The following is a 27,672-nucleotide window of genomic DNA, read 5'->3' on the forward strand; positions in this document are numbered from 1 at the left end:
TCCATTTGACTATTGTTTTTTATGCCAGTACCACACTACTTTGTTTACTATAGCTTTATAATATTTTGAAATTAGGAGTGTGAGGCTTCTAGTTTTACTCTTTATACTCAAGACTTCTTTGGCTATTTGGGGTCTTCTGTTGTTCTGTGTAAGTTTCATATTGCTTTTTCTTTTTCTTGAAAGTTGTCATTGGAGTTTTTATTATAGACGGCTTTTGGTAGTATGAACATTTTAATAAAAAGTCTTTTCATCCGTAAACATAGCATGCCCTTCCATTTGTTAATGACCTCATTTATTTCATCAATGTTTTGTACATAAGTCTACAAGTCTTTTACTGCATTAGTTGTTTATTTTTAGTTATCTTTGTGCTATTGTAAATGAAAATATTTTTGCAATTTTCTTCTCAAATAGTTTGTTTTTAGTGTATAGAATTGCAATTAATTTCATATGTTAACTTTGAATCCTGCAACTTTACTGAATTTGTTAGTTCTAACAGTTTTTTTAGTGGAGTCTTTAGAGTGTTATAAATTTGAGATTATGTCACTTACATATAAGAACAATTTTGCTTCTCTTTTTTATATTTGGAAGTTTTTTTATTTCTCATTTTTACCTAACCTGATCTGGGTAGCTCTTTTTGTACTATGTTGAATAGCCGTGGAGGGAGTGGATGTCCTTGCCTTATTCCTGAAAATATTTCACCATTAAATATGAGGATAATGTGAGCTTGTTGTATGTGACACATACTATGTTGAAGTAATTTTTAAATTCTAGTTTTTGGAGAGTTTTCTTATCCTCAAAGAGTATTGAATTGTGTCAACTGTGTTTTCTGCATCTATTGAGATCACGTGATTTTCATCATTTATTAGGTTAATGTGGTGTATCAGTTTAAATAATTTTTACATATTGAAACATCCTTGTATCCCTGTGTAAATCCCTCTTGGTCATAGTTTATGACCCTTCTAATGTGCTGCAAAATTGAATTTGCAGTTAGTTTTTGAAATTTCCTTCATTTTTGATAAATAATTTTGCAGGTTATAATATTCTTGGTTGATTGTTATTCTTTCAGCATTTTGAATATATCATCTCACTCTCTTCTAACCTGCAATGTTTCTGTTGAAAAACCTGAATGTGTAACTGATAGAGTTCTCTTAAATGTAAAAAGCCACTTTTGCTGCTTTCAAAATTCTCTCTTCATCTTTGATTTTTTATTATTTAAATTTAATGTGTTTTGGTGTGAATTTCTTTGGGTTTGCCTAACTTGGTATCTTTTGGACTTCTGAGATTTGGATGTTCATTTTTTCCCCAGGTTTGGAAAGTTTCAGACATTATTTCTAGTCCTTTTTTTTTTCTCTTTTCATCTTCTGCAACTAACGGAATGTGAGTATTAGTCCACTTGATGATGTCTCATAATTGAGGTAAAATTGTTTTTTATTCATTTTCATTGCTTATTTTTCTCTTTACTCTTCTGACTGAATTAGGTAATGTAACCTGTCATCAACCTGGTTGATTTTTTTCTTCTTGATCTTGTCTGTTTTCAATCCCATGTAGTGAATTTTTCATTTCCGTTAACGAAATTTTCATCTCCATAATTTCTGTTTTATACATTTATCTATCTGTTTGTTAAAATTATCACTTTGTTAATGACCTTGGGAGTATCTTTTTGAAACGTATTTTAAAATGTCTGTCAGGTAAACCATATAACTGTTTCCTTAGGGTTCATTTCTTAGAGATATATATATATATTTAAATGTCTGCCTAATTATTCACTTTTTTTAACTCTCTCTTTTTGTGTCTGCACAGTAGTCAAAGCAGATATCTCTCCCAGAGACTGAACTTGTGCAGGGAATATTCCCCACAATCATCCCAGACAGAGATTCTAGCATTCTAGACCAGCTCCTTTTTACCCATGGAGAAAGATGCAGCTGTGGTTTATTTGTGCATTTGTTCTGTGTTAAGCCACTGTGTGATAGGAGATGTGGCATCTCTCAACCCAAGCTGCCATAGCTCTTTCCTCCTAAACAGCTAGACTGCGTCATACCTATCAGAGTTCCACTGTTGGAAAGACAGATCCTGGTTCTGTGAGGAGCTCCAGACAAGTCATATGGATTACCTCTTTTCCTCTCCAGGATAAAGTTTACTGCTGGGACTGTTGTTGTTGTTGTTCTTGCTGTTAAACCACTTGCTCTGCGCTGAGTGGCAGGAGATGCCTACCTGCCTTGGCTACCATCTCAACCCTCCCCCAGGCATATAGACTGTGTCTTGCTTGTGAAAATACCAGGAAGGGTAAAACAAAAGCCAATTCCCCAAGCAGTTCTCTCAGAAAAGCGGCAGTTCTAGATGCACAAGCCAAACCCTTTCCTAATTTGAGTGAAACTGTGAGCTGGAATATCTCTTCTTCATAGTATAGTACTGCACTGGGAAAAAATATCTCCAGTGAGAGGGTGTCCCAAGTTTACCTACCAACTATGTTGCGTCTGCTTTCTCATTCTCCTAGGGTGCATAAGCCTTTTAATTAGTTTATTTCTCCCAAAGGCAATTTGTCCATGAATCATTGCTAAATGGTGGGTTTGTTGGGGAAAGGAGGGTCGAAGCCATCTCAATCTGCCATTTTGCTGATATATAGAAAGCATTTTGTTTTATACACTAATGACTGTTTTAAGATATTTTCTGGCATCATCCATCATTCATTTTGGCCCACTGACCTCTTCTTAAAAAACAAAACAAAAACAAAAAAAACACCAACCAAAAAAAAGAAAAGAAAAGAAAAGAAAACTTTAAATAGCAATTCAAGGCTATGGTTCAGAGCTTGATAAGCCAGATAATGCCAGAGTCCATGGAATCATTTAGCAGAGAAAGTCATGAGGTTAGACAGGAATTGAGTCACAATAGAGCAACCCTAGACATAATATTGATTTCTCAAAGTGGAGCATATGGTCTTCCAAAAATGATCTGTACATATATTTCTATGGGCTTTTCTCAGACCTTTGATATTACCACTGAGAGCTTGGAACCAAAGACTGTCTGTTAGAAGATTTCTTCGTTAAGCAGCAATGACTAGGTATTTCTACTACCATCTTGGTCTAACATTGCCTAGAAGTCACAATGAGAAGGACATTCCCTTGAATACCCGCGTCCAGTTCTTTCATGGGGCAAAAATAGCCTTGAAAACAGTATGACACAGCGTTTCAGCTAATCATACTCCTAACACATGGCCAACACGTTCTTTTCATAAGGGTTGGTCTCGCTGGTATGTGTATTTGTCTCCAACACTAACAGATGTAAAAAAGTAAATTCTTATTCTCTTCAGCATGATCAAAATTGTAGTTTATATAGATTAAATTACATTTAAATATGTAGTTTATCTAGATTTAATGTTTAGGTAGATTAAATAACACCCAACAGAAACTTTGACAACTGTGACTGTATAAAAATTATTTTTAAATGGTTGTACATCTAAAACACCACATATGAAGTAAAAAAAGGACATTTAAATTAATATAAACAATAGAGTTTTTGCCAAAGTATGTAAAAAAATTTACATATTCCTAATAAAAGGAAAATTCAATGTTATAGCAAAATAGATAAAATATCTGAATACATAAATCTATGATCAACACCATAAAGTAACAGAATTTAGAATGGTATAGTTAGAAAATTTAAAATCCTTTAAGGTTGTAGTAATACATCTAATCCTCTCCTGGTGGAAGCATAAATTGCTAAAACCATTTGGCAGAGCAAATTATTAATTTGAAGATGTACACAGTCTATAACTTAGAAATTTTACTCCTACCAAAGTAAAATATATCTCAAAACAGGTTATTTCAATCCAAATTTAAATTTTTAGTTTAAATTGATTAAATTTATATGAGGAGTTTCTGGAAAATAAAAATAAATAACAAATTCTTAACCCAAACCAATTAAATTAGAATTTTTAGAACTGGAAATTTGCTATTTTTATCTTAACAAATCTCCAGATGATTCTAATGCACATAAAAATTTGAGAAACAATTCAACAGAAAAATATTTGTAGTAGCACTTTATATAATAAATGCATATAGTAAATATTTGAGGAATATACATAAATATATTTGGCAAATACAAATATGGCAAATATTTGAGGAAAAATAAATGGCTATTACAAAAGGATTGAACATAGAAGCATGCTTTATTTATTTAATTATATTAACTATTATGGAATTTAATGAACTAATAATACACATATAAATACAAATCAAGCTAATACACTTTAATGTGTAAAAACTTGTAGAAGAAAGCATGGCACAATATAGTTTATAAAAATGTTTCAAATATGTAGAATATTTCTTACTTTGCAAAATTCCAATATGTATGAATTTCATTTAAAGTGGTTTTGTCAAAAAATATCTGCCACTCTACAATGCAATTCAAATTTCAGTTATTATGATGCATATCAATCATAAATAATTATGTGAAGTACAAACTTCAGTGCTAGCTCTTCTGATAACAAATCACTGAAAATGTACATCATGATCAATGACTTATATGATTCAAATTTATTAAGACTTGTTCTGTGACTTAACATGTAATTAATCATGGATAAAGGTCTATATGTGTTTCAGAAGATTGTGAATTAGGTCAGTGTTGGTCTGTTCATTATTGAAAGTGGAGTATTGAAATCTACTACCTTTGCATTGTTAGCTATTTCTTCCTTCAGTTCTGACAATATTCGCTTTGTATTTGTAGTTGCTCTGATGTGTGAGTATATACTCATTATTGTTAGATTTTCATAATGGATCAATATTTTAATCACTATAAAATGTTCTGCTTTGTCTCTATGACACTTTTAACCTAAAATATATTTTTGTAATATAAATATGGTCATCCTCTGGTCTCTTTTGATTTATCATTTGAATAGATTCTTTTTTCCTCTTCTTCACTTTCAAACTATACATGTCCTTAAATCTAAAGTGAGTTTTTATAGATGGCATGTAGTTGGATCTTGGTTTTGTTGTTGATGGTGTTCCTGATCTGTTTAACGACACTTTTTATTAAAGAGTTTTATTTCTTTACATTTAAAATGATAATTTGTAAGGAAAGAATCACTGTCAACATTATGATAGTTGTTTTATGTCTGTCTTGCAATTCTTTTTTTCTGTATTTCCCTCAATTTCTGTCTTTCTTTGTTTTCTGTTGATAGACTTTTTTTTTTTTTTTTTTTTTTTCCTTTTTTTTTTTTTTTTTTTTTTTAAAATTTATACCAATTTTTGGGTGAGTGATTACTACAGGACTTACATAAGATAGCTTATAATATTGTATTTCAACCTTATAACAAATTAAGTTCCACTACATGCAAAAGCTACATTTTAGCATCTCTCCTCACATATGCTTTAAGGTACTGTTGTCACAGTTTACATCTGTTCACATTGTGTATCTTTCAACATATATTTTAGCAATGTTTTTTTAGCTATCATGTCATATGAATTATAAACAATTACAAAAGTGAAAACTTTCCTGCTACTTCTTTTGTCCATGATTCAGCATGTAAATACCAAATGTACATCCTAATCAGTGGCCAATCACATCACTTCTTTCAAACTATGTGTACTGAAACAGAAAAAATACAAAAAAAAAAAAAAATATTAGCCTGGTGTGGTGGTGCCTGCCTCTAGTTCCAGCTACTTGGGAGACTGAGTAGGAGAAATGCTTGAACCTGGGAGACAGAGGTTGCAGAGAGCTAACATCATGTCACTGCCCTCCAGCCTGGTGACAGAGCATGATTCCATCTCAAAAAAAAATGAAATTCATGTATAGTTTTGTAATATACATTTTCTATGGACTTTTCAAGCACCCTTCATTTTTCATGAACTTTTTGAAGACCCTTCATTAATATGCATGTGTGGTATTCACATACATATTTACATATGCATATATATGAGCGGGTTTTAAATATGGCATTCAATTATTTCAATTATTAGAAGTTAAATTATCAGTGTTGATTGGACTGTGCTTCTAAGCACATCTAACAAAATTAAAAATTTAGCCACGAGAATGAAAATTCTAGAACATAGAAACTTACTCATAATAGAGGTAAAGTAATACAATTTAAATACATAAAATTGATACCAAAAATAAGAAATGAGTCCCAATAAGAGTCTGAGATTTGGAGATCTCATCTTTTTAATTAAAAAAATATCAAAGCAAAAATATTTAATATAAGTCTCTAAGGAGAAGAGTTAAATTGTGTGTGGGTTTTTTGTTCCCCAAGGCATGGCAATCTTATAAAGATAATTATCCTCTTGACAGGGAAATTCTTCTTAATGAGCTTTAAGTATACACATGGTAGGTTCAGGCTGACACATTTGTTTTGGCCCTTCTCTCTTTCTTGCTTTCATTTTCCTTTCATTATAAGTCCTGCCCTAACTTTTACCCTCTTTGCTCCATTTTCCCTCTATGGTATTTCCTACAGTCCTTTTTAGCAGCAATCTGGACACAGAATATAAATTATGCATTTAATTTTGACCTCTTTTCTCAGTTAGATACAGTTACAGAAGAAAATAGACAAAATGATTATGCAGTGGTCATGTTGAGTTTAACAACTTGACGATGATTCCTCAATTTTGTGGTGGTGATTTTTAATATTTTTCCACGTGATCTTTGTATTTTGAGAAATTGAAATGAAAGGACATGATATGGTTTGGCTGTGTCCCCACCCAAATCTCATCTTGAATTATAACTCCCACAATTGTCACATTTGTGATGTTGTGGGAGGAACCCAGTGGGAGGTAATTAAATTATGGGGCAAGTCTTTCCTGCACTGTTCTCATGATAGTGAGTGAGTCTCACGAAATATGATGATTTTGAAAAGAGTTTTTCTACACAGTCTCTCTTTTTGCCTGTGGCCATCCATGTAAGATGTGACTTGCCGTTCCTTGTCTTCCACCATGATTGTGAAACCTCCCCAGTCATGTGGAACTTAAAGTCCAATGAACTTGTTTCTTTTGTACATTGCCCAGAGTTGAGTATGTCTTTATCAGCAGTGTGAAAACAGACTAATACTGGACACATGAGATGGAGATATGCAAGTTAGAAATTGCTTAAGGAGTGGTTCCAGGAAAAGATGTACACTGCCTCTCATTGTGAAAAAAAAAAAAAAAAATGATTCTGGAAAAATACTCCGAAGCAAACCATCTCTGTCTGAGACGAAGAAACAAAACAAAATGGGGAGAGGTAGGTGACAATTTTATTTTTAATTAAATTTCCTCTGTAAATAAGATAAAAGAGATTATTTTTGTTAGTTTTGAGTGAACATAGCATTTGGTAATAGCAGGAAGTTTTCAATGGCCGCTTATTTTTTACCTTATAATATTTGATATCTTCCTGGCATTTTTACTTTGATTATATCGATAAAAACTATATATTATGCCAAGGATATTGTAATTCCAGCACGTTGGGAGGCTGAGGCAGGTTGATGACTTGAGGCCAGGAGTTAGAGACCAACTTGGCCAGCATGGCGAAACCCCTTCTGCACTAAAAATACAAAAATTAGCTGGGTGTGGTGGCATGGGCCTGTAATCCCAACTACTCAGGAGACTGAGGCAGGAGAATTGCTTCAACCAGGGAGGCAGAGGTTGCAGTGGGCCAAGATCAAGACACTGCACTGCAGCCTGGAAAACAGAGCAAAACTCTGTCAAATAAAAAAATAAATAAAATATTATGCCATGGAGAAGTAAATTATTCTAGTGAATAATTCACTTAGTAGACTCTTTCATATGAGCAATATTTTAAGTAGAATAGGCCGTGATTATCCTTAGATAAAATATTTCACAGAAGAGATTGAGGGGTCCATGGAGGCTGAGAGGGCAGATCTAGAAAGAAAACAGCCAATGTAACCTAGGAATTCACTATGCCTCATTCATGTACATGACTCTGTAACCTTGCCAAGTTGGATGAAGGGCTGAGCACCTCTTCAATGTGCCCAGAGGTTTTGATAGATATAGGATTGTAAGTCACATATATTTTATTGCAAATGTTAGAAAAGAGGTAATGGATGGAGATTACAGCATCAGGTTTGTTTGCTTTTCATAGTCTGGGCATCCTCTATATTTTCCATTGACACGATTTTAATCCTTTTTGCTTGGATTCAGACTTCATTTTATTTCTAAGAAAAAGGTTAATCCTCCCAAAGTCTATATCCATATTTGCATACCCCCCTATTCACAAAGGGCCATTTAATTACTATTCCCTATCTTCCCAAGCCGAATATATTATTAAAATATTTTACGATTATTAGAAAATCTGGGTTTTATTAGTCATAATAAGTGCTACTTCTTTTGATGGTTTTCCTTCTTGAATAAAATAGCAATGCCCCAAATGATGAGCATATACTTGTCTTTTGAATCCACTTTTTTTTTTTAGGGTCAAAAGAATAAAATGTTAAATCCATAGGGGGAGTTCAAGACAGACTTTTTAAAATTGTTATTTGTTTTGTTTGTTTGTTTGTTTCCATGGTTTAGCTTCTCTGAGGAGGATCGAATTCAAATGGGATTTTTTTATTATGCCCAAGTAAGGGACAATTGAGCAGTAAACTTGTTCCATTAACAATGTTGTTAGGCAGAACTTCTGTTGATATAGAGATGGTGTTTCTGAGGAGCAACACAAATGTAATCTATAAGCTTGAGGTACAGCTAAATTTCTCTATTTCATGAATACTAGGGGAAATATGAGTGGGGAAGGAAAGGTACACAATTATTAGTAGTAATACAGGCAGAGGGAGCTATGGAGAACGGATATATTAGATGGAAATGTTTTAAAACTTGCATATTCTATGGTCTGTGACAAACCTCCATACGTGTTCCTTATAACATCATTAGCAAAGACCAAAAAGTCAAAGGTATCTGGATGTGTTTAGAATGTGGAAAGCTTTTTAAGGACCAAGGTACATGTACTCTTTTTTTATCAATGTGAAACAGAATTGGGCTATTAGAAAAAGATCCCAGCAGACTTTGGGATAAAAATGCTACACTAGATTTCTGGCAGAGAGTTGGTAGTTTGTGCTATTTTAAAGACGAAATTTTGATTTCCAATAATGGAACCAAAAGCAGGTTTCATTATATCCTAATAACTGGGCTTTGCAAAGAGAAAGCAGTGTCACATAAATAAGTAAAATACAGGATATCTTTAATCCTTTCTGCTGCCTTCTCTGACCTTGTGAAGAGAAAATACGGTAGCACTCCAGCCCAAAATGGAGAAAAGAATTTTAGCTTATCACCAGTACAAACAATAATGGACCATATGTTGAAGGCAGTGAAGGGTTAGGTTTAATTTTGAAGACTATGGGTGCCCTGAGACCTGAAACTTGCCTTGCCTACTGAAAGGAGGAAAAATAATTTCACCAAAAATCTGTACTGTATCAGGGAAAATCCCACAATACAAGCTAGCATGTCCTGATACATTAAAGCAATCTTTAAGAGGTGTTCAATGAGAACTCATTTCAATGCATTTGTTTTCCAAATGCATTACTAAATATTTTTATGCTATCATTAAGTGGTACTTTTTATTTGATTTCAACTGGTGATGTTGTGTTGTTAGCATTTATATATACAATAGATTTTTTGTGTAGTAAACATATCCTTACTAAATTCAGTTTTTGGCTTTAAGAACTTTTTAGGAGCATTCTTAAAACCTTCTACATAGGTGACAATAATATCTAAGAACAAAGAGAGTTTTAATTGTTCCTTTTTAACCTGTATTCTATGTGAATAAATTTTTAACTAAAAATTAAACTTCTCTAAGATATAGTAGGCTATTCAGGTCATTTATTTCCTCTTGAATGAGCATTAGTTGTTTGGAACTTATCTGAGAATATTGTCCCTTTCATCTAAGTTGTCAAAATAATAGGCATAAAGTCGAAAATATTCTCTTTTCACCCTTCTACGAATAATTTCTGAAACAGCTGTAGTGTTGGTATCTTTCTCGTTTGTGATATTGGTAGTTTGATTCTTATTTATTCTGGTTAAAAGTTTATCAATCTTATAATTTTCTTAATAAAGCAGCTACTGACTTTATTGGTTTTTAAAATTATTTATTTATTTTCAGTTTCCTTGATTTCTAACTTTATCTCTATTATTTCATTTGTTCTGCTTATTTTTGATATAAGTTGATTTTCTTTTTTAAATTTTTAAAGTGACAGCTTAGGTCAGTGAAGTGATACTTGCTTCTTTTCTACTTTAGGATTTGGTGCCGTAGAATTTTTTTTCAACACTGCTTTAATTCCATGAAACAAATATTAATATGTCATATTTTTATTTTCATTCAGTTCAATATATTTTCTGTTTTCCCTTTCAATTCATGCATTGTTGAAGCAAGTGTTAATTAGTTTTGAAACACTTGGGCATTTTTCTGTTATTGACTTTGAATTTAATTCCATCATGGCCAGAGAAACTACTCAATTCACCTGATTGCTTTAAATTTGCTGAAACGTTTTAGTTGCTTAAATATGATCTAACTTGATAAATGGTCTTTATGCATTTAAAAAGAATATGTTTTCTGTTATTGTTGGCTTTATCTATTAATATCAATTTATTGATGAAGTTGACTGACAGTTTTGTCCAAGTTTACCATATCCTTACTAATTTTTTTTCCTATTTGTTCTTTCTATTATTTAAAGAGGGGTCTTAAAATGTATAAGCATAATGTGGATCATTCTATTTATTCTTTCAGTTTAATATGCTAAAATTTTATGAATTAATGTTCTAATGTAGGACATAGATATGGCTATATACTTTTCCTGAACTGATACCACTGACATAATTAAATAATTTTCTTTTTTTGTAAAAATTTAACAGCTCCAGTGTCTGCTTGATTCGTGTTGGTATATACATGTTGTAATTTGGAGCTGCTGGGGGAAACAGGTGAAGGATTAGGAAGAGATTGGTCAAATGATACAAAATTTCAATTAAATAGGAGAAATATATTCCAGATATCAATTTTACAAGGTAGTAACTACAGTTAATAACAATGTACTGTTTAATTGAAAACACTAATCTATCTATGCTATTGATTTTTTGCCTTCTAAGGATTTTTATATATATCATAATGTAGTATTATATATAATATATAACTTAATGTTATACTCTGGGAAATATCAACACACACATTATATATATAATGTTCTAATACATGTGTAATAATGTATCATTATGAATTTAAATATATATATTCAAACTCAAATTTAAATTCATGATATATATGTATATGGGATATATATATTTATAAATATATTCTTCCACATATATAGATATATATGTGGAAAAACCTGGAATGTGTTAAGTAAAATGAGCCAGGCACAAAAAAGCAAATATAATATTTTCTCACTTGTGTATGGAATTCCAAAAGGATAGATCATAGAAACAGAGTAAAATGGTTATTAATAGGAACTTTTCTGTTGAGGGAGGTGAGGGGGGTTATAGATTGGGAAGAGGTTGGTCACAGGATACAAAATTTCAAGTAGGAGAAATATATTCCAGATTTCAATTTTACAAGGTGGTAACTACAGTTAATAACAATGTATTGTATAATTGAAAATGCTGAAAGAGTAGATTTTAAGTGTTCCCACAACAAAGAAATGATAGGTATTTGAGGCAATGCATACATTAATTAGCTGGATGTAGTTATTCCACAATATACACATATTTCAAAACATGTTGTACACTGTAAATATATACACATTTTATTTGTCAATTTAAAAATGATAATAGTATTAGTGGGTAAGAATGCAAAATGCTATAGCAAATCTGGAAAACCATTTGTCAGTTCCTAGAAAACAAACAAGAAAAACAAACAAACAACTAAACAAACGGTTAACATATGACCCATCAATTCAGGTATTAAATACATACCTACAGATTTAAAAACTATGTCTACACACAAAAAAAAACCCTATACGTAATTTTTCATATCAGCTCTGGTACAACCATACCATAGAAGAAATAGTATTCAACAAATGAATAATGAACTCCTGATACTTTTTGGCAATGCAGATAGGTATCAAGACTACTGTGCTAGGCGGAGAAAAGCCAACATCGAAAGGTCACTTCCTGTATGATTCCACTTACATAACATTCTTCAAATGACAAAATTTTAGGGATAAAAATAGATTAGTGGTTGCCAAGACTGAGAAACAGCGGGGGGAAATAAACAGGCTTTGACTATCGAGTAGCACAAGGAAGATTGTTGTGATAAAATAGTTCTGCATCTTGATTGTGGTCATGGTTACAAGAGTTGAGTCTACACATATGACAATGTGACATAGAGCTATATACATATTGTACCAATGTCAAGTTCAAGTTTTTGATTCTATTGTAATTCTATAAAATGTGCCCACTGAGAAAACTGAGTAAGGGTATAGGGAAAGTGTTTGTAAAATCTCTACAACATTGTGTGAATTCTTAATTATTTCAAAAAAAGTTAAAAAGTCAGGTATCTTTTTAATATTTTATCTTTAAAATGATTTAAACCTTGTGAATTTAAGATATTTTCTTTAAAATGATTCAAACCACATGAATTACAAAAAAGCATAAGGAATGCTCAGGGTGATGTGTGTGTGTTCATTATATTTATCCCAGTGTTGGTTTTATGATCATGTAGATATGTCAAACCTCAGCAATCTGTACACTTTAAATATGTGCAGTTTCTTGTACATGAATGAAACTTCAATAAAACAATATATTTGAATACTAACTATGTTCAAAATAGGTTCCGCATGTGCTCTGAGATTTATACTACTATGACTTCTATTTTTGATATTAAAAAATAAAGGTTTACAGTGCTTTAGTTGTTATCCAACATCACAGGATTGGCATTTGGAATGCTTTTAATTTCAAAAGTCTGATTCTAATTTCTATGTTCTCTAACAAATGGTGAACTTCTTCTTCATCACTTCTTACGACAGTAAAATATTGTCTATTTCTTCATTTTATTTTGTTTCCCTTTTAAATCAGTTCTGAGAGTTTCCAGTAGGTTCTCTAGAATATAAATCTCATATTTTTACTATTCTCATTTTTTGGTAACTTTTATGGTATTCCAGTTAAAAAATTCCTAGAAGGCAAAAAATCATCAAATATTGTCTTTTTTCTTTCTAGCTTAACATACACCACATTATATATAAATTTATATTATATATTTTATTATCGTGTTTTATAACAACAAATTACTATGTAACAAATTAATTACTTACTTATAATAGGTGTATAACTTAGTAACTATAAATATATATAATCCCACATAACTTTCTTGACATAATGAGCAACAAACAAATTTTAGGACATATTTTCCCCCAGGACTAAAATTTTGTTCATCTCTTGATGGAAGCTTATTCCTAAACTATTCTATCTCAGGCAACATGTCCCATTATCCTGAAACCTTCTATGCACTTGCAAAGAATCCTCTATCATCACATTTACAAAAAGAGTTATGCACTTTTAATTGACTTTTCTGTTTTTCCATAGCTTCTAAAGGGCAGAGACTGTCTTTTTCTCTCTCTAAGGCCATTCGGGACACCTGTAGGTATTTAATTTGCTTGTTGAGCACCTGCTTGCATTTAATTTACAAATAAAGTGCAAAACAAACTTTTATTACTTCTACTGGCACTTCCTACCATTCAAAAAACAAACTGTAAAAAAAAAATAGACATAAAGAACAACAAGGCAGACCTTAAGAGAGAGAGATAATCTATCCTCTGGGTCACTTAAATTTCCATCTCCTGGGCTTCCTATTGTACTTTTGATGCAAGAGGCAGTGTAATTGCTCAGCATGAACTGGATAAAAGAAACAAACCTGCTGCATGTATCTAAAGTGATCACGGTCAATGTGACCTTTGAAATCACAACATTAGACTAAAGATTTTGTCTCATTTAGTCACTGAATTACTTCATTCTCTTCATTTCATGTGTTTTCTATATTTGCTATGCATATAACTTATCAAAAGCTCTAGGGCTCTTACATTGGTGACTAGGTTAAAATCAAAGAGTGATTAAGGAAAACTAAAACTGCTTAGTATTATATTTTATTTTGCATAAAAAACTTCTAGTTTCTTTTTCCTTTGATCATTCATTACTACATGTCATGGCTTGGTCTTTTCTTGTGTGAACTTTTGCTAATAGACAGCATATCTTCTCTTGAGTAACCTTTACTATTTCAAATCTTCATTCTGTTATACATATATATGTGTGTGTGTGTGTGTGTGTGTGTGTGTGTGTATCTATATACACACATGCATATACACACTATATATGTGTGTGTATATATGCACATATGTATATATATGTTTTCCACATAGGTTTATATATGCACATATGTATATATATATATTTAAATTAGGTGCACCAGGAAAGACAATACTACCATAATTAAAAAAAAATTAAGTTATAGGACAAGTATCTCATGTGGGTTAGAATTTTTTGTAAATAAAATAAATTCCAGAAATGGTGAATCATGTTAGACATTTGGAAGTTAAAGTCTCGGTCTATGCTAGCGAAATTCAGGTTGAGTAAACTGTAAGCACATACACTCACACACATATATGCAAAATAAAAGGCTTTTTCTCCCTAGGCTAATTGAAACCCAACAGAAAATGAAATATTTAAAATAATAAACTAGGGATTATTGTTATAGGATTTATGTCATAGGAATAGTTTTCATAGTATAAGAGTTAATTCAGTTTAATAAGGTAAGTATTGAAATATCTACTATATACAGCTGAGCTTGTTGGCTTAAAAGAAATGGTCCATATGATACATGAATTATTTATTTCTAGCCTCAATTTTTTGAGCTTCATGTAGACAAAGAATATATTAAAATGAAAAAATATATAGTTTCTAAAGAGGTTTTGGCATGCATTAATGCATTCTATTTTATTAAAAATTAATTGTTATACTAACTTACTGTATTTTGGTTAAATTTCAGTATAATTAATTGAAGAATGCTGAAAATGCCTGAATTTTTTATTATAAAAACCATGCTACATGAGTCACCACATTGAAATTATAATCCAATTTTCTTTTATTCTGTAAGATCCTATTTATGATTTTCCCAACAGAATAAAAGGGAGATCACTTTATATTTTCTAAATTTGCTTTTACTTCTCATACTTCCTTAAGATTCAATTTATCTTACTTTTAAAATATGTATAGCATTAATGTTATCTTCATGATTTTTCTAATTTCTTAACTAAATTATATGAGAAACTAGTATGCATAACAAAAGTTTCTGATAGTTTTTTTTTATAAATATAAGTTTCTGGTAACCATACTGTCATATTGTTTATACAGTTAAATATGTTTTCTGTTGTCAAGGTAAACATTTAAAATATGTCACACATTTTTATTACTTCTTTTAAATTCATTTTTATTACTATGCAGTTGAGTGTGGATATTAAAAATGAGAAGTGCAGAGTCAATAGAAAAAAATCAAGATTTTCTTTTATATGTATTTTAATGTCTATTATGTCCTAGGCACTAGAGATCTAGCTACATACTAAAATCTTCACCCTTTTGGAACTTACATTGTAGTAAGTACTGAAAGCAAAATTTAGAGTTCAGACAGTGTTTATGATTATTCACTGCTCTACTTCTTATGACATGTGAGACCTTGAGCAATTAAGCTAATCAACCATTTTGAACGTGAGTTCCCATCAACTAAAAACTATGGATAAAATTAGTAGCTAACTCATGGTGTTATTGTGAGACTACATGAGCTAATGTATGTAAAATAATTATCAAAACAGCTTAATAAAAATAGGAAAAAATCATATGATTGTGCTTATTAATGAAATGTTAGTTGTTTTCCCTGCTATGGCTCATATATTACCTAATGGCTTTACATAAAACCTATTACCATAAGATTAGAAAAAAAGTTTTTCTTTTTGAAATTTTGTATACTTTATAATGCGCAATTATCAAAGATGTTTTCAGCAGTGAAAATGAGCTCCTTAGGAAACCCTACTGTTTATTACAAATATATTAAAAGTAAAATGATCTGTTTCACTTTCTACAGCAAATTTTTCTGGATACTATAATGAGGTAGTGATTACTGTTTTATTTATTTTTTCTTTCAGAGGCATAGTATGCCCCAGGCTTTATCAATCATGATGGGTTTGAAAGGTATTTAATAGTGCTTGACTATCATCTTCACTGTGTGACCCAAAGGACAACATATTGTGTTCTTTCAGTAATTAAATCTAGTAGCCCTCTTATACGAATATATATTATAAGAATTACATGCTTTGCATTTGGCTTTGAAATAAATAGTACTTTATTAGAAAAACTTTAATGCTAACAACCAATTTCAATGATATGAATAATAAGCTAAATGCAACCTACACATATGCTCTCAAAATTAACATAGATTTTGCTCCATAAAAATTAATATTTGCATTATTGTAGTATGATTGATTACTTAAAAAATAATATTACATTTATGTTCAGATAACACTGTTTAATGAGTTAGGTTAATCTTTAATGTCTTACATGTCACAATAATGGGAATATATTAATTTTATAATGACTTTTAAAGACAGTGATCCATTCTGAGTCATCATAGTGAAAAATAACCACTGAAACAATTTATAATATAATAAAATGGAATATATTATTAATTATGACCGATGATTAGGAACCTCACTGGTAATACTGGAAGCAAAAAAATACTGATTTTATTTCTGTGTTTCTAATTTTCCATCTGCCACTTCCTTTCTATTCTCTTCTTAGTAGTGTTATAGTCTGAGTCTTTGAGCTCAGTCAACCTGGCTCCCTGGCCCCTGCCTTTCAATTGCATTTGGAGTTGGGGACAAGCTGTTAGGAGACTGATGAACTGAAGAAGAACAAGGACAGTGTCAAATCATCCCCAAGGACATTTTATCAATCAACTAAAGGAGAAATAATAATAAAATTTAAGTAGGCTCACAGCATATCAGCTTTCTCTCTGATCCACTTCCTTGTAGCTAGTCACTGCTTGCTATGCTAGCTAAGATGATGTAGCTCTTGTCACAAGACTCATTGTTCTTTTTATGTTCTATAGATAAGACCTAAGACTTCATAAAATAATAGGTTTTTCTTTTGAGCTTCCACTTTAGTTTTCTAATACTGATAAAACTACCAATACAAGCTGGTCTGAGGACTCAGAAAAGAGCTGACTCATGGAAGCATACAGTTTCTATAACCTGTTGATTTTATCCCCCTTATTACAATCAATGACCCCAATTTTCCAGCTCCTTACTCTCCGTGATAGTCTTAAAACCTCTTGCCAAGAACCCCTTGAGGAGACAGATTTGAGGCTTCCAGATTCCTTGCATCTCCTCCCTCTGCAGCCTTGTGATTATTAAGCTCTTTCTTTGCTGCATACCCTGCTGTTTCAGTGTGTTGGTAGTTGCTGCACAGCAGGCAGGCAAACACAGCAGTCCTGTAACAAGAATATATCTATCCCTAATCCCTTTCTGTTGTGGTACCATATCTCCTGAAGGTACTGAGTACCTCTAGGAAGAAGGCTCTGGCTCTGGCTCTGACTCATTTCCTTATAACAATTTCCTATCTTTGCTTCTTCAGATTTAGTAGTGGCAACAACAGCTTTCTGCTTTTGGTTCCTTCCATGTTGCCTCAGCATTTTTTTCTAGTTTATTTAATCCTGTCAACATTTCTATAACTCCTCCTTCATTAGACTCTCTAAAATTAGTCTTTTTGAGTAGAAGTCTATTTTTTGCTTGGCTTTCTCTTTCTAAACACTGCAAGGTGATGTTGATATTGTTATTTTGAAAAATAACAAAACCTTACAGAAAAGAGCAGGGAATCTGAAGCCATAACGCCTGGATTTGAATCCAAGCTCTGCCATAAGCAAATTACTTAAACACATTGTCTCTCATTTTCCTTGTCTATTAAACAAGCATGTTAAGTTTGTACCTGTCTGTGTTACAGTTCTCCAGAGAGACAAAAGCAATAGGATTGGGGTGGGGGGAGAGAGAGGGAAGGGGAAGAGAGAGAGAGAGAGAGAGAGAGAAAATAGAGAAAAAGTTTTTAGTTGAATTACAGAGACGAGTCCCACAATAGGCTGTCTACAAGTTGGAGACTCTGGGATGCTGGTAATATGGCTCAGTCAAAGTCTGGAAGCCTCAGAACCAGGGAAGTAAATGATATGACTCTAACTTTCAGTCCAAGGACAAAGGCTTGAGAGCCAGAGTTTGCTGTACAAGTTCTGGAGTCCAAAGGCCAGAGAAGCTGAAGTTCTAATGTCCAAGGCAGTAGAAGGAGGACATTCCAGCTTCAGGAGAGAAAGACAGAGAGAAAATTTACCCTTCCTCTGCCTTTTTTATTCCATCTGGGCCCCCAGACCATTTGATAGTATCTGCCCACATTAAGGGCTAATCTACCCACTCAGCCATCTGACATACCCACCAATGTCCTCTACAAACACCCTCAGTGATACTATTAGAAATAATACTTTACCAGCTATTTAGATATCCCTTAATCCACTCAGACTGACACCCAAAATTAACCAGCACACTGTCTCACAGAGTTGCTATGCAAAGATTAAATATGCTGTCTTACATAAATCACTATAGTGCATAACGAATAATCACTAAGTGTTAGCTGTCATTATTTTATTTGTAATAAAACATAGCTAAATGAGGCAAGATAAAATTAATACATCCTAGATATGTTATAAAATATTTTCTGAGAAGAAGTAACACTTCCAAAATGTTAGTGCAAATAATTGTTTTTCTACAAGGTGGTTCCTATACCCATATTAAATAAGGTATAATTTGTTAAATGACAGCATTCTCAGTGCATTTAAAATACCTTATAAAATATGTTTTTTTCTGTCTGTGATAGTTTTTCATCACATAGAATATATAGTGTTTCTTTAATCCTCTACAAAAGTCTCTCGAAAAATACAACTTCTTGGCGCAATACCGTGGCTCATACCTGTAATTTCAGCACTTTGAGAAGCCAAAATGGGAGGATTGCTTGATCCCAGGAGTTCCAGACCAGCCAAGGTAACATAGTGCAACACGGTATCTGAAAAAGAAAAAAAAGAATTGCTGGGCATAATGGTGTTTTCCTGTAGTCCCAGCTACTCAGGAGGCTGAGGTGAGAGGATCTCCTGAGCTTGGGAGGTTGAGGCTGCAATTAACCATGATTGTGCCACTACACTCCCGCCTGTGACAGACCGAGACCCTATCACAAGAAAAAGCTTAATATCCTATCACAAAAAAACCTATATTTTAATAAAAATTATATACACATATATTTTTAATAAAAAGTTATATATATATATAAATGTTTTAATATACCAACTTTTTGCAGAGGTCAGGTAGATAATACTTTGGCCTTTAAACACTCTTTGCTCAGGTTTGATTTTCCTACAGCTGAAGAATTTCTGTTTCTTCATAAGTGTATTGAATCACTTCACATTCAACTGCCTAAGCAGGAAGGCAGGTACATGTATCTCAGAAACCCTATCTGACATGTTTTTTTTTTAATTTCAAGCCTCAAACACCAAATAGGATTGCACTTAGTCCCAACAATGCTAAGAGCAGAAATAACACGGCTTATGTGAGGCAAAATTATAACAGATATCATATTACAATTGTACTGTCTTCTAAAAGATATAGTGCAATATCACTGCTAAGAAGCGATGTATCTTTATTAAAGGTGAAAAAGCAAAGTGTACCTTTCACATAATCAGTAAACAGTACACATTCACCTTAGAAGGAAACTATATATGCAAATAGCTAGCATCTTTCATAATCATAGATAATCATTGTGGATTTTTAAAGGTTGTTACCATTAATTGATGCAACTTTAATGTAGTACTGTTGTGTCTAGAAGGGCTGATAGAAAATTTATATATATATATATATATATATGTGTATAATACATATATGAATACACACACACACATATATGTAAAGGTGAAGAAGCAAAGTGTACCTGTACTTCTTCACATATATATGTGTGTGTGTATACATATACGTGTGTGCATATATGTCTGTATATATATTAAATTTATATATGTGCATGTGTATATATATTTGCACACATATATATTAATATATATATACATATATATATGAATTTAATTGGTTTCACAAGTTTTCCCCATGTCATACTGGGCCAACTACATACATAATTGAGGCCTGATCTCCTCATTTATAAAGTGAATGTAAGGATCTCTCTTGTAATTACCAGAAGTTTTTGTGCAAAGAGCTAATCATTCTATTCATTATTCCAAGTCATGTGGGCAGAGTGTGAGGGGAGAGGCTGGTGAAGAGTATTTAGTTATCGAAACACAGTCCATTTTCCTGTTTTATAGTGAGGAAGCTGCATTTAGCCATGTCAAATTCATGCACATGGTTAGCACGATTTTACAAATGCCGTTTACTTTTAAAAAATGAGACAAAATTGTTGACTAAGAGCATGATAGACATTTTTGACATATAAAAAATTGTCAGAAAAAACAAATGTTTGTCCAATGAGAAAATCTTCCCAAAGTGGAGACGTAAGTTGCATTTTCCAAAAACAATTCATTTAGCTATTTCATTATAACAGTAATTTAGTTCTCATTGAACTGGCGCTGACAGAATGAATTTTGTTCTCAAGTCCACCATAACTTTGTCTAACTGAAGAATAATTTTGCCAAAATCAACATATCAATAAAATTTCAAATATCTTCCATTCATATGTAATAACTATTAATCATTCACTAAAAACGGTTCACAAATTATATGTCAGATGAGAGTTGGCAAAAGTTTCCACATGATGTAAATTAGCTGACATTGTCTGATGATATGTACTCTTGACAAAACTACGATCGTTTCTTAGATGTAATCTTTTTAATAGAAATGTAAAATACCCTTGGGGCAAAAGCAAGAGAAACATAGTGTTCTAAACTATTAAGAATTGTAGCAAAATAGGGGAAGGGGAGGGGAAAAAAAGAATTATAGTAAAATAGAATGACTTTTTTAGCTAAAGCTCCAACATGGTGATATGATGGAATGAGGCTATTATGGAGCAAAACAGTATTTTTCTTTGATGAATCAACTGAAAAATTCTTGCCCTACATTGCCAGATAATAGTAAATATATGGTCAGAAGGAAGCTTAACATTGTAGACGTTGAGAAAATGCATTCATGTTCACCTACAGCATTTATTAAAATAATTGGCACAGCTACAGTGGCAAGTTTAAGAAAATGATAAAGATGATTTAAAATGCTTAGCCTTACATAGGTTAACTAATAGCCTTTCTTTGTACATTTTCTTCCTTTCTGAGATTCAACATACCTTGTAAAAATATATCGCTTGCTCAAGGACCTTAAATATATACCAATCTCAGTAATAGAATGAGAAAAAATATATTTTCAAGAAACAATACTTTAAAAAGAGGTAAGTAAGTCCACATGGAATATATTGCAGCCTAAAAAAATTTTTTTTGAAGCGTAAAAACATATTGTAAAATAAGTTTTTACTTCCTGTCAGAAAAGAGGAAAGCAAATCCCAGGTGGTTTTTTAAAAATATTTTTATGTTGCAAGCTGTTAAAAAGTGTCACATATTTGTAGGAAAATAGAAGATATTATAAAATAAACTTGCTAGCTTTTATTAAATCATTGGGTTATTGAGAAAATATGAAGAAAAAATTTTCCAAAATGTAAGGTCATTTATAGATTAGAAAGGGATATACAGGATCTTGTCATTTACTCTGACATTTTAATCAATAAAAATGTATTTCATTTATTAATGCATTATTTTAAAATGGCAAGCACTGAGTTCATGCTACATACATGTTATTTTCTTTAAATATTTTCACCAGTGAGCAGAAATGATTTTTACGTTGGTTCGCATATGTCTCCTTTTCTCTTCATTGAATCATTTTTACAGAAATTCTAAAACATATTCAGGATAAAATTCTAGTCATTTAATTTAGTCAATATAAACAGGAATCAAATTGTTGCAAAAATATGTACCAGGAATACATACATCATTTTTTATTTTTCATTATAAAAGTTGCTTCTGAATTATGTAGAATAAAATTTATTAGGAAATAATATTTTAGTTGAATGTAAAATCTGTATTACAAGTACCATACATGAATATAAGAAACAAAATGTATGAGAAAATATCATTTGAAAATGAACATTTTTGGTGGAACTTTTCACATTGATCAACATAAACAGAAATACAGTGTTTAGTATTTAGATGTGTTCTAGATATGCAGCGCAAACACTGACATATACACACATTCGTAAGTCCAAGAAGAGCTACAGGATGGGCAGGGGTTACCTAGCATTGTGATAGAGAAAGAGGGCTTCACGAAAAGAAAAAGAAAGCTCCATGTGCAGATTTTGGTAGTGAAAGAAAGAATCTTGGAAAATTCAAGAAACTACAGAATGGTACTAAGTAAATAGTATGCCTAGGTTTTTCAAATTAATAAATTCTATAGAAAAAGGCAGAGTTCTGTATGTGTTTATCACTGTGAAAAATGACATTAGACAAATTTATGGAATATATCTATTGCCTAATGTAGATTACATGTTGACAACCAAATAGCTACTCTGTAAGAGAGAAGTTTCTAAAACTTAGGTAAGATAGGATCCAGTTTAGATTTCATAGCACTTAGGGAAAAAGAAAGACCCAAATCACTAATCAAACTGTAAATTTTATGGGAAAGCACATACAAAATAGAATTAAGACTGTGTCTTGAAAAGAAGCATATAAATGGAGAAAAAATTCTATAAACTATTAAAGTATAGAAAGGTGAAACTGTTATCTCCAAAGGGAAGAAATAATAATTATCATCAAACTTACCTAAGATTTTGGAGTTAAAGTAACTTTATTGACCATTCTGCTGAAAAAAATGAACACTCTTTGATTATGTATATAGTCTACTTTAAAAAAATGTATGGTAGAAATACAAGAAACCCTCAGACAATAAAGTGGGTAAAAGCAGGGACCTACACATGTAAGAAGAGCATTACGACCAGCTTTTCCTACTGGGAACATTTGAAAACATGATGAACATGAGCTTAGAGTCTCATGTTCTCACTAGGAATGGGACAGAGAATGCTAGCCTAGTCTTTTGAAATTTTGTTTGTCTTTCATACTTGTACCGTGATATGTTTAGATAAGGATAACTTTACGTTTATCCTACTTGGAGTTTGTTGGGCTTCCTAGATATGTAGATTAATGCTTTTTATCAAATTTGAGAAGATTTTGGCAATTAGTTCTTCAAGTATATTTTCTGTTCATTTCTTTTTACCTTCTTTGTTTTGGTACTTTATATGAATATTGATATCCTTAAAGGATTTCCCTAGATATCTCGGGCTCTGTTAATATTTATTTATTCTATTTTTTTCTTCCTGGTTTTCAGATTGGACAACCTCTAATGATTAAGTTTACAGTTTCTTTTTTTTCCTGCCAATTCAAATCTGCTTTTGAGCACCTCTAATTAATTTTTAATTTCAGTCAAAATCTCTATATCATCATATTGCCAAAAGAGTTCACTTTTTTTTTTTTTTAAGATTTTACTTTTAAACTCAAGAATTTCATTTGAAAATTTCTGTTTGGAGGTTGAAGTCTGTTTATATTTTCTTCAATCCATTTTACATTATCAATTTTTGCTATTATTTTTATTAAAATAATCTTTTACTATACCTAATTTTAAAAATTAATACTTGGTATTTTGTACGAAAAAAATGTAGACATTATTTATAGATCTTGTCATATCATTTTCTGTCCAAGTGGCTATAATTTTGCTTCAGGAAGGTAATAAAACCAGAATCGGTTCAGCATAATCTGATCAATAATTGAATTGATTTGTAATTTAGCTTAGTATATGTGAATGTATTTATTTCTAGTCCAATATTACTCCTCACTATACTACTGATATTTTGAGGTAGGCTGTTCACTTCTGGGCCACAAACTTCACAGGTCTTGATCTCAAACAAATGTTAAGTTTGATCATTGCCTTTTAATTTATATCCTATGAGACCTTATTTAAATATGCTGTTTCTTTCAAAGTCAAATCATGGTAATAACATTACCTTTTTGAAGCTGTTGAGTAAACTAAATGAGATAACATATATATGGAATTATGAAAAGGTCCAGTATATATTTTCAAGCAGAGATATAGAGAATATTAATAAATATGATTTATTTAAGTCTCATAACTTGTTGGCCACTTTAGATTAGGAGCTATGTATGTTTCCTAGCCTGGCCAACACTTATTTTTGCTAAAATTTCTATTTCATTTTATTGCCAAAAGAGGTGAAATTAAATAATTGGCACCAACTAGAAGTAAAATTGATTCTAGATTGGAGTTGACTAAACTGACAAAATAAGTTTATATTAATTGAACTGTTAGGTTTTAGTCAAAATGTTCTTTCAACTTAATGTCAGTTGTAGCAAATTAGGGTCTAAGAGCATTCGGTTTCCTGTAGACAAGTTAATTCAAAGATTTGATTTATTGAAGCCTGGGCTCCATTGCTCACCTCTGTAATCCCAGCACTTTTGGAGGTTATATATGGAAGATGGCTTGAGGGTAAGATTTAGAAGCCTGGGAAATATAGTAAACCCTATCTCTAGAAAAAATTATAAAAGCTCAGCCAAGCATTGTTGTGTACACCTGCATTTCGGCTAGTTGGGAAGCTTGGGCAGGAAATTGCTTGAGCCCAGAAGTATGAAGCTACAGTGAATGAGGTATGCTAGCACCACTGCACTCCAGCCTGAGTGATCCTATCACTGAAAAATAAACAAATTAAACAAACAAAAAATATTTAATATATTGGGATATACTTTAAAGTTTTCAAATAGTACAGTTTACAATTCTAACACTGATTAAAAGTCTTATCTAATGCACTAATGTTATTAAATAATTTAATATGAGTAATTTACTTTCTGAAAAAATATTTGAAATATCTGTCACCATAATGTTGATTACCTACACAATATTATATAATCCTATAGCAAAAATTATAGGCTACATTAAGAATCCTGTAATTTTATGTACTTTATATTAATTTTCTTATTAACTTTCCCAACATCCTTTTTCTGTGTAGCTATGAGTTGCCTTTTCTTTTCCTTTTTAAAGATGAAATTCACAACAAAATGGGAAATTAACTTGCCTACTAATTCATGCAACATGACAGTTGCAGAGCAATGTCTAGAATATAACTATCGTATATTTTATCCATCTTCAGAAAATATTTTTAGATGTCATATTTAGTTAAATTATCATGGATCGTATCATATGTTTATGTAAACCAAAAATACAATTCTAAACTCCATCCCCAACAACTGAGTAGATCCCTTCTCTCGGCCAAAGGAATTTCAAAGGAAACTAATCAACTAGTTCAGGTCGTGATGGTGAAGATGGCATTGGACACAACTTATTACCCTTTCTTCCCTTTGGAATTCAGGCACCAATGACCAAAATTAACATTAAAAAAGAGATCTTAAGACTAACATGACAAGCTCTTTGTAGCAATAAGATATCAAATTCCAACTTGACTTTTTCTATTGATTCCAGATTGTTAGGTAATAAATCTTCAACCAATTGCCACTCAGAAAATATTTGAATCTACTTATAACCCACTAACCTCAAGTTTTCCCTCCTTTCCAGAATGAACTAATGTTTACTTCACATGTGTTGACTGATGTCTTCTATCTCCGTAAAACACATAAAACCAAGTTGTAACCCAACAACTTGGGACACATGTTCTTAGGACCTCTTGAGACTGTGCCATGGTTATTCATTTTTGGCTCAGAAAAAAACCTCTTTAAATATTTTACAAAGCTTGTTTCTTCATTTTCATCAACATTAAGAGTATTTCAATTTAGGGAATATTGCTATTATTCGAGCATCAAACAGTGGAAGCCAGAATAGTGTCATGAAATTATAACTTACTAAGTACTATAATGAAGACAATCCTCCAATTCTTCAACACATCTTCAGCAACTTCTTATTCTCATGTACTGCATTAGATGCTACAAATCAGAGATTCTCAGCCTTGACACTATTGACATTATACAGTGAATGATCTTTTGTTTGAAGGGCATGTGCTAAGTATTTGAAAATGTTTAGCACCATCTTGTACCTCTACCCACTAGAGACCAGCAGCATCCTTTTCCCAGCTTTAACAATAAAAAATGTCTCCAATTAGAGAAATGCAAATCAAAACTACATTGAGATACCATCTCACGCCAGTTAGAATGGTGATCATTAAAAAATCTGGAGACAACAAAAACTGGAGAGAATGTGGAGAAATAGGAATAATTTTACACTGTTGGTGGGAGTGTAAATTAGTTCAACCATTGTGGAAGACAGTGTGGCGATTCCTCAATGACTTAGAAAGTCCATTTGACCCAGCAATCCCATTACTGGGTATATATCCAAAGGATTATAAATTGTTTTATTATAAGGACACATGAACATGTTTGTTCATTGCAGCACTGTTTACAATAGCAAAGACCTGGAACCAACCCAAATGCCCATCAATGATAGACTGGACAGGGAAAATGTGGCACATATACACCATGGAATACTATGCAGCCATAAAAACAATGAGCTCGTGTCTTTTGTAGGGACATGGATGAACCTGGAAACCATCATTATCAGCAAACTGACACAAGAACAGAAAATCAAACACCACATGTTCTCACTCATAGGTGGGTGTTGAACAATGAGAACACATGGACACAGGAAGGGGAGCATCACACAGTGGGGTCTTTGTGGGGGAAATAGGGGAGGGACAGCAGGGAGTGGGGAGTTGGGGAGGGATAACATGGGGAGAAATGCCAGATATAGGTGATGGGGAGGAAGTCAGCAAACCACATAGTCATGTATGTACCTATGCAACAATCCTGCATGTTCTTCACATGTACCCCCAAACCTAAAATGCAATTAGATAGATAGATAGATAGATAGATAGATAGATAGATAGATGTATCTATCTATCTATCTATCTATCTATCTATCTATCTATCTATCTAATGTCTCCAGACATTGACAGCATCACATCCTTTTAAGAATTATGGCTGTTGAAGTAAGCAGTAATTGTGGATAAGACAAATTATGTTTCTGACCTCCATCAAATGGTTGACACAATTAAATGAAAAATAAATAAACTGGAACAATACTGATTGTTATAAATCATTTAAAGTTACTGAATGGAATAATGTCATATATAATGGAAGAGACTACATTCAGGGAATATTTCTTGAAATGTTTGCTCTTGAGTTAAAATTTAAGGGCTGAAAAGATGCTGTATATGTGAAGAGATTAATAAAATGTCAGTGTCCTTCAGATTTAAAAACATGCCTAAATCTGCCCACAAAACCATACAGGACTTTACAAAGAAGGCTGTATAATTAAGGTAGAGACATTTTGAATTTGTATGTTAGCAGGTTGAAGAAAGGCTACCTAGCCCTTGCCCTAATGGAATGGAAATGGTAGTTGGGTTATTACTGTTTTCTGCGGGCAGTTCTAAGTACCCCAGTTCTCACAGGGTGATAACACATGCAGAACCAGGTACACAGATTGCTCTGGGTTACATTACAAGGGAAGGACCCAAGCTTAAAAAACTCCATACTTTGATAATAGCAATGAACATGTCTCCCCTACTTTTACCCTAAAGGGAGGCCTAATTTTTA

Source organism: Cebus imitator, unplaced genomic scaffold (genome assembly GCF_001604975.1).
Source record: "Cebus imitator isolate Cc_AM_T3 unplaced genomic scaffold, Cebus_imitator-1.0 Scaffold68, whole genome shotgun sequence".
NCBI lineage: Eukaryota > Metazoa > Chordata > Mammalia > Primates > Cebidae > Cebus > Cebus imitator.